This window comes from Schistocerca cancellata, chromosome 7 (assembly GCF_023864275.1).
Source record: "Schistocerca cancellata isolate TAMUIC-IGC-003103 chromosome 7, iqSchCanc2.1, whole genome shotgun sequence".
Classification (NCBI taxonomy): Eukaryota; Metazoa; Arthropoda; class Insecta; order Orthoptera; family Acrididae; genus Schistocerca; species Schistocerca cancellata.
In genome coordinates, this window is record NC_064632.1 from 254256782 (window position 1) to 254267886 (window position 11105).

The window sequence follows — 11105 nt, forward strand, 5'->3', positions numbered from 1 at the left end:
GACGTGGCTGCACGATTCGTTACACCCTTGCGGATAAGATGCCTGTCATCTCGACTGATAGTGATACGAGGCCGTTGGGATCCAGCACGTCGTTCCGTATTACCCTCCTGAACCCACCGATTCCATATTCTGCTAACAGTCATTGGATCTCGACCAACGCGATCAGCAATGTCGCGGTACGGTAAACCGCAATCGCGATAGACTACAATCCGACCTTTATCAAAGTCGGAAACGTGATGGTACGCATTTCTTCTCCTTACACGAGGCATCACAACAACGTTTCACCAGGCAACGCCGGTCTACTGCTGTTTGTGTATGAGAAATCGGTTGGAAACTTTCCTCATGTCAGCACGTTGTAGGTATCGCCACCGGCGCGAACCTTGTGCAACCTTGTGTGAATGCTCTGGAAAGCTAATCATTTGCATATCACAGCATCTTCTTCCTGTCGGTTAAATTTCGCGTCTGTAGCATGTCACCTTCGTGGTGTAGCAACTTTAATGGTCAGTAGTGTACTCGTGTAACAGTGTGAAAAATGTATTTTTGGCAAAAAAATGTGCAATTTTTTGCATGGTAATCATCATACAAACATTTAAAACACAAACAAAATACCTATTGCACTGTGGACAAAATAATGCGAATGAAAATTTAAATGAAAGACAGATTTATAAGTATAACGAAATTGAAGCAAAATGAGAAACAGCTACAATAAACGCAATAATGTCGACAAAAGAACGGGGTGATAAAACCAAAAAGCTAAATATAAAGTAATACATAAAATTAAATAGAGCACTTGGACAAAGATTTCAAATGGAGAAAGCATGATAGGAAGATAAATGAGAGCAAATGAAGAAGTTGATATTGTGATTAATATCAAGTGACATAGAACTGTAATCAAAATATTACATTTAAATCAGTTAACTGATTAAAATGATGATCAAAGTCATTTTGATAAAGATTTAACAATAAAAAAGAAACTTCCTGGAAGATTAAAACTGTGTGCACCGACCGAGACTCGAACTCCGGACCTTTGCCTTTCGCGGGCAAGAGCCCTACCATCTGAGCTCCGAAGCACGACTCAGGGCAGGTCCTCACATCTTTACTTCTGCCAGTATCTCGTCTTGGCCGCGAAAGGCAAAGGTCCCGAGTTCGAGTCTCGGTCGGTGCACACGGTTTTAATCTGCCAGGAAGTTTCATATCAGCGCACACTCCGCTGCAGAGTGAAAATCTCATTCTCAATAAAAAAGAAGTTACCATACCTGCAGAGATTCGAACACATAACCTTCTGCATGCACTACACCAAAGAATGTAACGCAACTTTATTAACGCTATTATCAGACAAAATTCCGTTTTATTTTATTTTACGACAAACGAGGGCCCACCAGGACAAATGGTTGCATTGTATCATACCTCGGATCTTAACCTACATGACCGTACAGATACTTCCAAGAAGTTGATCGCACTCCTGGTGACTTCTCCTTGTGAGTACAGCTAGCCCGTTCCGTATTCCTCTTGTGCCCATCTTTCTGTGACCATATGATGCCACACGATGATTACTGCCCTTTGGGAGCTTGACACAATGCTACACTGTGGCTCCTTACAAATCACTCCAAGTTCTAGACAAATTGGCAGTGTTACTACAGTTTCATCTCCTCCATGGCTTCTATTAAAACACCCTGCTAAGCACGCCACAGTGATGAGCAATACTCAAGAATCGGTCTGATTTTTCTAAGCTATTTCTTTTCAGGGCGCATTAAATTTCTTTAAAACTCTTCCAGCGATTCTCAGCCTGACACCTACTTTTCTTTCAATTAGTTCTAAGTGTTCATTCCACGGTGGATCACGTCAGAGTGTTCCAAAAATTCTAACGATTGATACTCTTTCCGGTACTTTAGACCAAAACGATAACCGAAAAGCAACAGTTCTCTTCACATTTTCAGGTCCAATACGCTACATTTATATACGCTCAAGATCAACTGAGATTTCCCACATACATCATAGAACTTCTTCAAGTCTTCTTGAACTTCTCACCGTCTTCTTGCCTTGCAACCGTCCAACATACATCAGTATTGTCTGTAGAGAGCCTCATGGATTTTCCGCTGCAATACACAATTTATTCACACTGCAAACGGTAAAGGTGCAATGACACCACCCTCACATAATCCTAGAATTAATTCAAAAATGGTTAAAATAGCTCTAAGCACTATGGGACTTAACATCTGAAGTCATCAGTCCAATAGACTTAGAACTACTTAAACCTAACTAACCTAAGGACATCACACACATCCATGCCCGAGGCAGGATTCGAACCTGCGACCGTAGCAGCAGCACGGTGCCGGACTCAAGCGCCTAGAACCACTCGGCCACAGCTGCCGCCCAGAATTATTTTGCACCTGTAAACTTCCTTCCAACAAGCACAGCGTGCTGAACTCTGCCTGCAAGAACACTGAGGCGACGAAAGTCATGGGACACCTCCTAACATACTTTTATAGATGTCCGAAAGAACAGAAACCATTGAAGACCTGCAGCCGTCTAGAACTAAATTAGAATTAATTTAATATATTCAGCTGATGACAGGCGTAGATATATATCAACGATGACAGGTGAAAATGTGTGGCCCGACCGGGACTCGAACCCGAGATCTCCTGCTTGCATGGCAGACGCTCTATCCATCTGAGACACCGAGGGCACAGAGGATAGTGCGACTGCAGGGATTATATCGCCCACGCCTACTGCGAGACCCACACTCTCACCTTGTATGTCCACACACTACATTCGTAGTGTCCCACCCCAACACACTCATTACTCGTGGAAGACATTCTTACCAAGTCGCGTACGAGTGGGAATATGTGTACATCCACACAGAAGAAGAAGGTCATGGCCGGTATTGCCATGGATGTGGTGTCTGTTTTTCGGACATGACCTTCTTCTGTGCGGAATCACACATATTACCCGAACTCTTAAGCGACTTGGTAAGAATGTCATCCACGAGTAATGAGTGTCTTGGGGTGGGACACTACGAATGTAGTGTGTGGGCATACAAGGTGAGAATGTGGGTCTCGCGGAAGGCGTGCGCGAGATAGACCCCGCAGTCGCACTGTTCTCTGCGCCCTCGGTGGCTCAGATGGATAGAGCGTCTGCCATGTATGCAGGAGATCCCGGGTTCGAGTCCCGGTCGGGACACACATTTTCACCTGTCACCGTTGATAGATATCAACGCCCGTCAGCAGGAGAAGGTATTAAATTAATTATAACCTCGTAATATCGAGTCGGGCCTCCTTCTGCCCGGCTTAGTGCAGTACCTCGACGCGTCATGGATTCGATAAGTCATTGCTGCCTCTACAGCTGTCCGCAATTGTGAAAATGTTGCCGGGGCAGGTTTTTGTGGATGAACTGACTTATCGATTACGTACCATAAATATTCTATAGGTTTCATGTAGAGTGACGTGGGTGCTCAAATCATTCACTCCAATTATACAGAAAGTTCTTCAAAACAATCGCGAACACTTGTGGCCCGGTGACACGGCGAATTGTCATTCACAAAAATTCCATAGTTGTTGGCGGCAGATGTTCTCCAACTAGCCGAATACAACAATTTTCAGCCAATGGTGGGTTCAATTCGACGGAAGACGCAGTCCATTCCACGTAAGGATCGATGACCTCGCTGTTTCGTCCTCTCCCTCAGACAAAACAACCAATCAAGCATTCCACGTAAACACAGCCCACAGCATTGCGGAGGCATCATCAGCTTCTACAATGGCTTGTTGGCAACTTGGGTCCATGGCTTTGTGGAGTCTGTGGCCACATTCTAACCCTACCATCAGCCATTACCAACATAAATAGATAGCAACAGACAGGGTCACGAGCCCAGAAAAGGAGCTGCAGGCGATGTCGTGCCATTAGCAAAGGCACTCGCCTCTGTCGTCTGCTGCCACGGCCACAAAAGCCAAGTTTCACCACACAGCTCTAACGGATACGTTCGCTGTACATCCTACATTTATATCTCTGGTTAATTCACGCGGTGTTGCTTGTCTGACAGCACTGACAACTGCACTCAAATGCCGCAGCTCTCGCTTCTCAAGTGCAGGCTGTCGGCCACTGCACTGACCGTGGTGTGAAGCAATGCCTGAGATTTGGTATTCTCGGCACACTCTTGACACTGCGAATCTCGGAATACAGAATTCTCTAACGATTTCCGAAATGGAATGTCCCATGCGTCTAGGTCCAGCTACCATTCGGCGTTCCATGTCTGTTAATACCCGTCGTGCCGTCGTAATCACGTTGGAAACATATTCACATGTATCACCGTAGTACAAATGATAGGCCCGCCAATGCACCGCCGTTTTATACCTTGTGTGCGCGACCAACTGTTCATTTTCATACCACTACCCCTGATTTCTGTCACCTCGCTGTAAGTCCTCAATGTGGTAATAGATTTTGTCTCATACTCGACGAGGTCGTATTTTGTTCAAATAAACGAGAGTGTGGAACTGTACCGAATTCCCTACAGAAGTAGCCGGCCGTGGTGGCCAAGCGGTTAAAGGCGCTACAGTCTGGAACCGCGCGGCCGCTACGGTCGCAGGTTCGAATCCTGCCTCGGACATGGATGTGTGTGATGTCCTTAGGTTAGTTAGGTTTAAGTAGTGCTAAGTTCTAGGGGACTGATGACCTTAGAAGTTAAGTCCCATAGTGCTCAGAGCCATTTGAACCATTTTGAACCCTACAGAAGTCAAGGAATGTACCGTCAACATGGGAACTTTGTCCGCGGCGCTTTGTAGCCTGTTCTAATGGCAACTCACGCTAAAACTCAGACGTCGATATGGAGACAGCACGATCGCAGACACACATCACAGCCCGCACTGGAACGCGCTCGCAATGCGTCAAGCGGTGCTTTCAACCACGGCGCCTGGCCAATACACTTACAATAGCTGTCCAAGAGCACTTCGTATCTTCAAACAGCTAAAGACAGCCCTAAATAACCGTGGAAACATTCCTTTGTCTGCGGATCCGGATATATACTGCATTGCTGTACGGGAGGATTTTGTTACTGAGTACAACCGCTTGGCTTTGCAAACCTGGACATTCAAGATAAACTATCTTGTTCTGTTTCGACCTCCAGTAGGCTTTCAAATGATATGGACAAGTACGAACAATTTCACTTGTTGCACTGTGACTGTTATGTCAATGCGATGAACAAATCAGAGCATTCGTCAGGTTCAGCGTCGAATACTTCAAACCTTGCTTAACGAATCCATGTTCGTTTTTATAGACTTCCGTTCTTCAAATATTCCATGTTTTTAAATATACGACATGGTCCATATTTGTGCTACAGATTGAGGCAGCGATATGGGTCTGTAATGAAGTGGGTACCGCTATTTGAACGCACCCACATCAAAAATACGTAAAAAGTTGTGATAAATCTGATGGTATGGTTTTATTCCTTAGATATTTCTGTTTCAGAAATCGTTCTTGTGCCCACGTCGGACGCTAGCTGTAACCGCTGCGCCAGCTGGAAGGAACCGTTGCAGCAGAAACATTGGTCATCGGCGAGAATTCCCGGAGTCTTCCAATTGGACCTGTAACAAAATAATTTTATATTAGTCATTTCCAACATATTTTCTATCAGCATGCATAGAACAGTTGAAAAGTATTAAGTTATAACAAACTTGTGAGGTGTTGGAACAGATATCACTTTATTCTCCCAGAAAACCGAGAAAAAAGCGTGCACCGAATATTTTTTTTAAAGACTTCGCAAAACGGCTTCGGACACGGATATAGTAATCACTTTAAAACGTCGACATAAAATTCTGATCGAAGTCGTACAGGTAATTCTAAAGCTATGTTTTCTGCCAATTTGGAAAACACGGTTTTGAGAAAAACCCCTTTAAAATTTTGGGTACGGTCTTTGTAGTTAAATTAAACAACTAGTCAGCCATCACTGGACCATATAGCAATCCTCCTCCCCTGTCTTCTTCGTGGCGATGGCAGTCCTGCGCTCCTCTTTTGCAGCTTCCATCACCCACTGCTCTGCTCGCTCTTTGCGCTTTCTCTCTGCTTTTGTGCAGAAGTTGTAGCTGCTCGATCAACATCGAGAACGTTCATAATTTCCATAATGCCTTTTATACCGCCGTTGAAATTGCATGTCGTTTTTATTTCTCGCTGTGAATGACTTTTTCATAAACCACTTTGTAACTCAGTGACGGTGTTTCTAGCGAACTTGATATGAACACTACAATAAACTATACAGAGAATATTTTAAGCAAAAAAAAGGAGTTACGCATTTTTCCAAAGGCCGCTCCCACTCTCTATCTCCAAACAGTGTCATCCATTTTTCTTAATTATGGTATGATCGTTACGGAAGGTTACATATTCCTTTGCCTGCTAAAGATCTCTGCCACTAGCAGCAAGATTTAGACACGATGTAAATGTTAAGAAACATAAAAAAAAGTTAATACCACAAAATGCGACGAAGGATATGCACAATTTGATCAGAAGTATCAGGATTAGTATGAGTGAATATTCATGTGGGGTGTGTGCACACTTCGCCTTTGTGAGCGGCTGAACTTTGATTGCGAGGCTTTCAATGAGGTTTATGAATGTCTATGAAGCAATGGCCATCCATTCTTTCTCAAGAGCCCTAACCGTAACTGTAACCTGTATCTTTGGATTCTGCAAATTTGTATCTCTCTTTAACTCTGAGAATGATAATATTTAAATGTGAGAGTCTTGTTGTTGGTTTTGTCCACATTGCTAGGCAATAAGGTGTGAAAAACATTATGAATGAAAACTGGTCATCAAAAACACATGGTCCTACACTGCACCCTAAACGTACCTGATGGCACTGATATTTAGAATATTTCGTAGAACACATGAAAACTGATTTGTCTTTTAATCTCAGCACTTTCAGTTTCTGCGCAGAAACTGCCAGACTGGGAAAGCGCGCTTCAGTGTAGACCGAGCTGATGAATTCGTTGGCAGCTGGTCACTCTGCGTTTGGAGATCCGCCAGGCGGGGACGCATGATGCATATTCCTCACGAGCAGATGTCAGTGTCACGTTCCCAGCGACGGCCGCTTAAAATGCTGCTTCACTGCGATGCCCCGGTCCAGCGGAAGACGCCGACACGCTCGTAATGTCCTCTAAATTATTTCCACCGGAGCTCGGAGGCGAGCTGCAAGGATTCGCTAAACATACATGCTGTGCATAGCAATACAGGTGCGGTGTAGAGTCACAATTGGCGATATCTGCATAGATTACTGTTCCTACGTTCATTTTAACCATTAATCGCAGAAAATCAACAAAACGGAAGAACTTTTGTATCCGTTTCTCAATCGATAACTGAAAAGACCTACGAGGGTAATCCCGAAAGTAAGATCTCGTATTTTTTATAAGTACATAGACCTGTTTATTTCTACAATGGTTTACATCAGTTTACAGCTTGAACATTTAGCTACTTTTCGACACAATCACCATTTCTGTCGATGCATTTTTGTAGACGCTGTGGCAGCTTTTGTGTGCCCCTGTCATACCAGCTCGCCGCCATGCTGTTCAGAAAGTTATGAATCTCAACTCGTCGTCGGAGATGATTCGCTTTCAAGCGAAATGTTCTTTTAACCTAGGGAACAGGTGATAGTCACTGGGTTCCAAGTCAGGACCATAGAGTGAGTGGGTGATTATGTTCCACTGAAACTGTTGCAGGAGAGCAACGGTTTGCCTAGCGATGTGTGGGAGAGCGTTGTCATGGAGAATGTGTATGCCCTTGCTCAACATTCCTCTTCTCCGGGTCTGAATTGCCCGTTTGAGTTTTTTCAGAGTCTCACAGTACCTGTCAGCATTAATTGTGGTCCCAGCGATTCAGTTCCTACGACGAGGTGAAAGAAGAGGTTCATAACTTTCTGAACAGCATGGTGGCGAGCTGACACGGTCATACAAAAACTGCCACAGCGTCTACAAAAATGCATCGACGGAAATGGTGACTGAGTCGAAAAAGCTGTAAACTGAGGTAAACCATTGCAGAAATAAACAGGTTTATGTGCTTAAAAAAAGTGGGAGACCTTATTTTTGGGATTACCCTCGTAGTTGTATGTTATAATCGAACGTTTTTATCTGTTTCCCTGTCGGAAACTGAAAACGTACTTCAATATTACATTCTTCACTGAGACCGAATATTGGGGAGAAAAAAGTTATTAATAAACGTAGACAGTAAGACAGCTAGTGATTTATTTAGCCAACAGAAAACAAATGAGGAAGACTTTACCAGAGGCCAAAATTGCGCGCAGATGATAATTGTGTGCTTCGAAGAGACTGCAACTACCCTGAAGGATCCGCAATTACTTAATGATGTTGTTATGAACTTTCTCAGAAAAGAGAGAATACCACATGGCAGACACCAAAGTAGCCAAATCATTAGTGACGAGAATACAAATAAGTAGAAATAAAGATAATGTCAAGATATATATGAAAGAAGTATTCAGTGAAATCGAAATATTATTCATTTATCACACTGTGTCTAATTTCCAAGAAATTTGATTGCAGCTTAGAATCGTTAAACGAGTTCAGCGAGTCGATTTTTTCCACTGTGACGTATATCATCGCCATCAGGGATTGAAACATTCCTGGTTTGCTCCGTCCTTTTAAGTCTTGGCCAAACCAGATTTTTCTCGATGCTCCAGTGTCCTTTTACGATGTTTCGGCTCGTAGTTTAGTAACCTTTCCAACTGTGATACGATTCAGTCTTGCAATAAAGAGTGTCCATGAAATATCTTTATGCCTTTAAACTTCAATAACTTTAAAGTATTCTAGAAAATAACTGGTTTCCAGCCTGCGAAAGTTGAATCACACAGTTTTTATTTTTTTTTTTTAGTTTCCAAAAGCTCTGTGGGTTTACGGAGACGAAGTCCGATATACACTCCTGGAAATTGAAATAAGAACACCGTGAATTCATTGTCCCAGGAAGGGGAAACTTTATTGACACATTCCTGGGGTCAGATACATCACATGATCACACTGACAGATCCACAGGCACATAGACACAGGCAACAGAGCATGCACAATGTCGGCACTAGTACAGTGTATATCCACCTTTCGCAGCACCTGTGGAACGGCTTGCCATGCCATTTCCACCTGGCGCCTCAGTTGGACCAGCGTTCGTGCTGGACGTGCAGACCGCGTGAGACGACGCTTCATCCAGTCCCAAACATGTTCAATGGGGGACAGATCCGGAGATCTTGCTGGCCAGGGTAGTTGACTTACACCTTCTAGAGCACGTTGGGTGGCACGGGATACATGCTGACGTGCATTGTCCTGTTGGAACAGCAAGTTCCCTTGCCGGTCTAGGAATGGTAGAACGATGGGTTCGATGACGGTTTGGATGTACCGTGCACTATTCAGTGTCCCCTCGACGATCACCAGTGGTGTACGGCCAGTGTAGGAGATCGCTCCCCACACCATGATGCCGGGTGTTGGCCCTGTGTGCCTCGTTCGTATGCAGTCCTGATTGTGGCGCTCACCTGCACGGCGCCAAACACGCATACGACCATCATTGGCACCAAGGCAGAAGCGACTCTCATTGCTGAAGACGACACGTCTCCATTCGTCCCTCCATTCACGCCTGTCGCGACACCACTGGAGGCGGGCTGCACGATGTTGGGGCGTGAGCGGAAGACGGCCTAGCGGTGTGCGGGACCGTAGCCCGGCTTCATGGAGACGGTTGCGAATGGTCCTCGCCGATACCCCAGAGGCAACAGTGTCACTAATTTGCTGGGAAGTAGCGGTGCGGCCCCCTACGGCACTGCGTAGGATCCTACGGTCTTGGCGTGCATCCGTGCGTCGCTGCGGTCCGGTCCCAGGTCGACGGGCACGTGCACCTTCCGCCGACCACTGGCGACAACATCGATGTACTGTGGAGACCTCACGCCCCACGTGTTGAGCAATTCGGCGGTACGTCCACCCGGCCTCCCGCATGCCCACTATACGCCCTCGCTCAAAGTCCGTCAACTGCACATACGGTTCACGTCCACGCTGTCGCGGCATGCTACCAGTGTTAACGACTGCGATGGAGCTCCGTATGCCACGGCAAACTGGCTGACACTGACGGCGGCGGTGCACAAATGCTGCGCAGCTAGCGCCATTCGACGGCCAACACCGCGGTTCCTGGTGTGTCCGCTGTGCCGTGCGTGTGATCATTGCTTGTACAGCCCTCTCGCAGTGTCCGGAGCAAGTATGGTGGGTCTGACACACCGGTGTCAATGTGTTCTTTTTTCCATTTCCAGGAGTGTACATGTGCAACGAAACTTTCGAACACAGTATGGAAAGATAATACCGAAGCTACCAACAATTCGGTTCCTCATGTGCCATTTATGGAAACGGTCTTGTTCACCTGCAATACAGGTCTCGTCACACATATGTTTCAGGCGCCAACGTGGGCAGAAACGGTAGGTGTTTGGAAAGAGTCCGAAAAATACAACGTGTATAGCGGTCAGATAGTGGGAAGTGCAGCGATAAACGGTACGGAAAATCTTGCGGAAGAAATTACGTCCTCAGGTTTCTGCTACAGCCAGTGAAGCCTAAGGACAAATCACAGCGCTAATAGTTTAAAAGTGAATATACTAGCAGAGATCGACGCAAAAAATGACACTTTGAAATAGATTTTTTTCTCCTGGCGAAATGAAACGTCATAACGTTCGTACAGGGGGATTAGCGTGTCCTCGTGTTATACTTACAGTAGAATGCAGCGTGGGATGCGGACGTAAGCAACGTTGCAGCACTGGTCCATTCTTTTTCAGCGAGTCTGCAACAAACAGCGTTGTTTACTTCGGTGTATTGAAAGAGTTTGCTGCGCTGCAATTGGAACCTCTTCATATTCCAACAAGGTAGAGCACCACAACATTGGTCCCCAAACGTCTGTCAGTTTGTGGCTGAGAGTTTGCCGGGTATGGTCCATTGTTTTTCAGCGAGTCTGCAACAAACAGCGTTGTTTACTTCGGTGTATTGAAAGAGTTTGCTGCGCTGCAATTGGAACCTCTTCATATTCCAACAAGGTAGAGGACCACAACATTGGTCCCCAAAAGGCCGGCAGTTTGTGGCTGAGAGTTTGCCGGGTATGTGGAT

At 45.3% G+C, this 11105-nt stretch overlaps 1 non-coding gene across 1 annotated transcript; it reads left to right on the forward strand.

Moving 5' to 3' along the window:
- Nucleotides 1–3105: 3105 nt before the first annotated feature.
- Nucleotides 3106–3180, forward strand: Trnat-ugu (transfer RNA threonine (anticodon UGU)). The gene has a single exon. It is a non-coding gene; the product is annotated as a tRNA-Thr (tRNA).
- Nucleotides 3181–11105: the final 7925 nt, after the last annotated feature.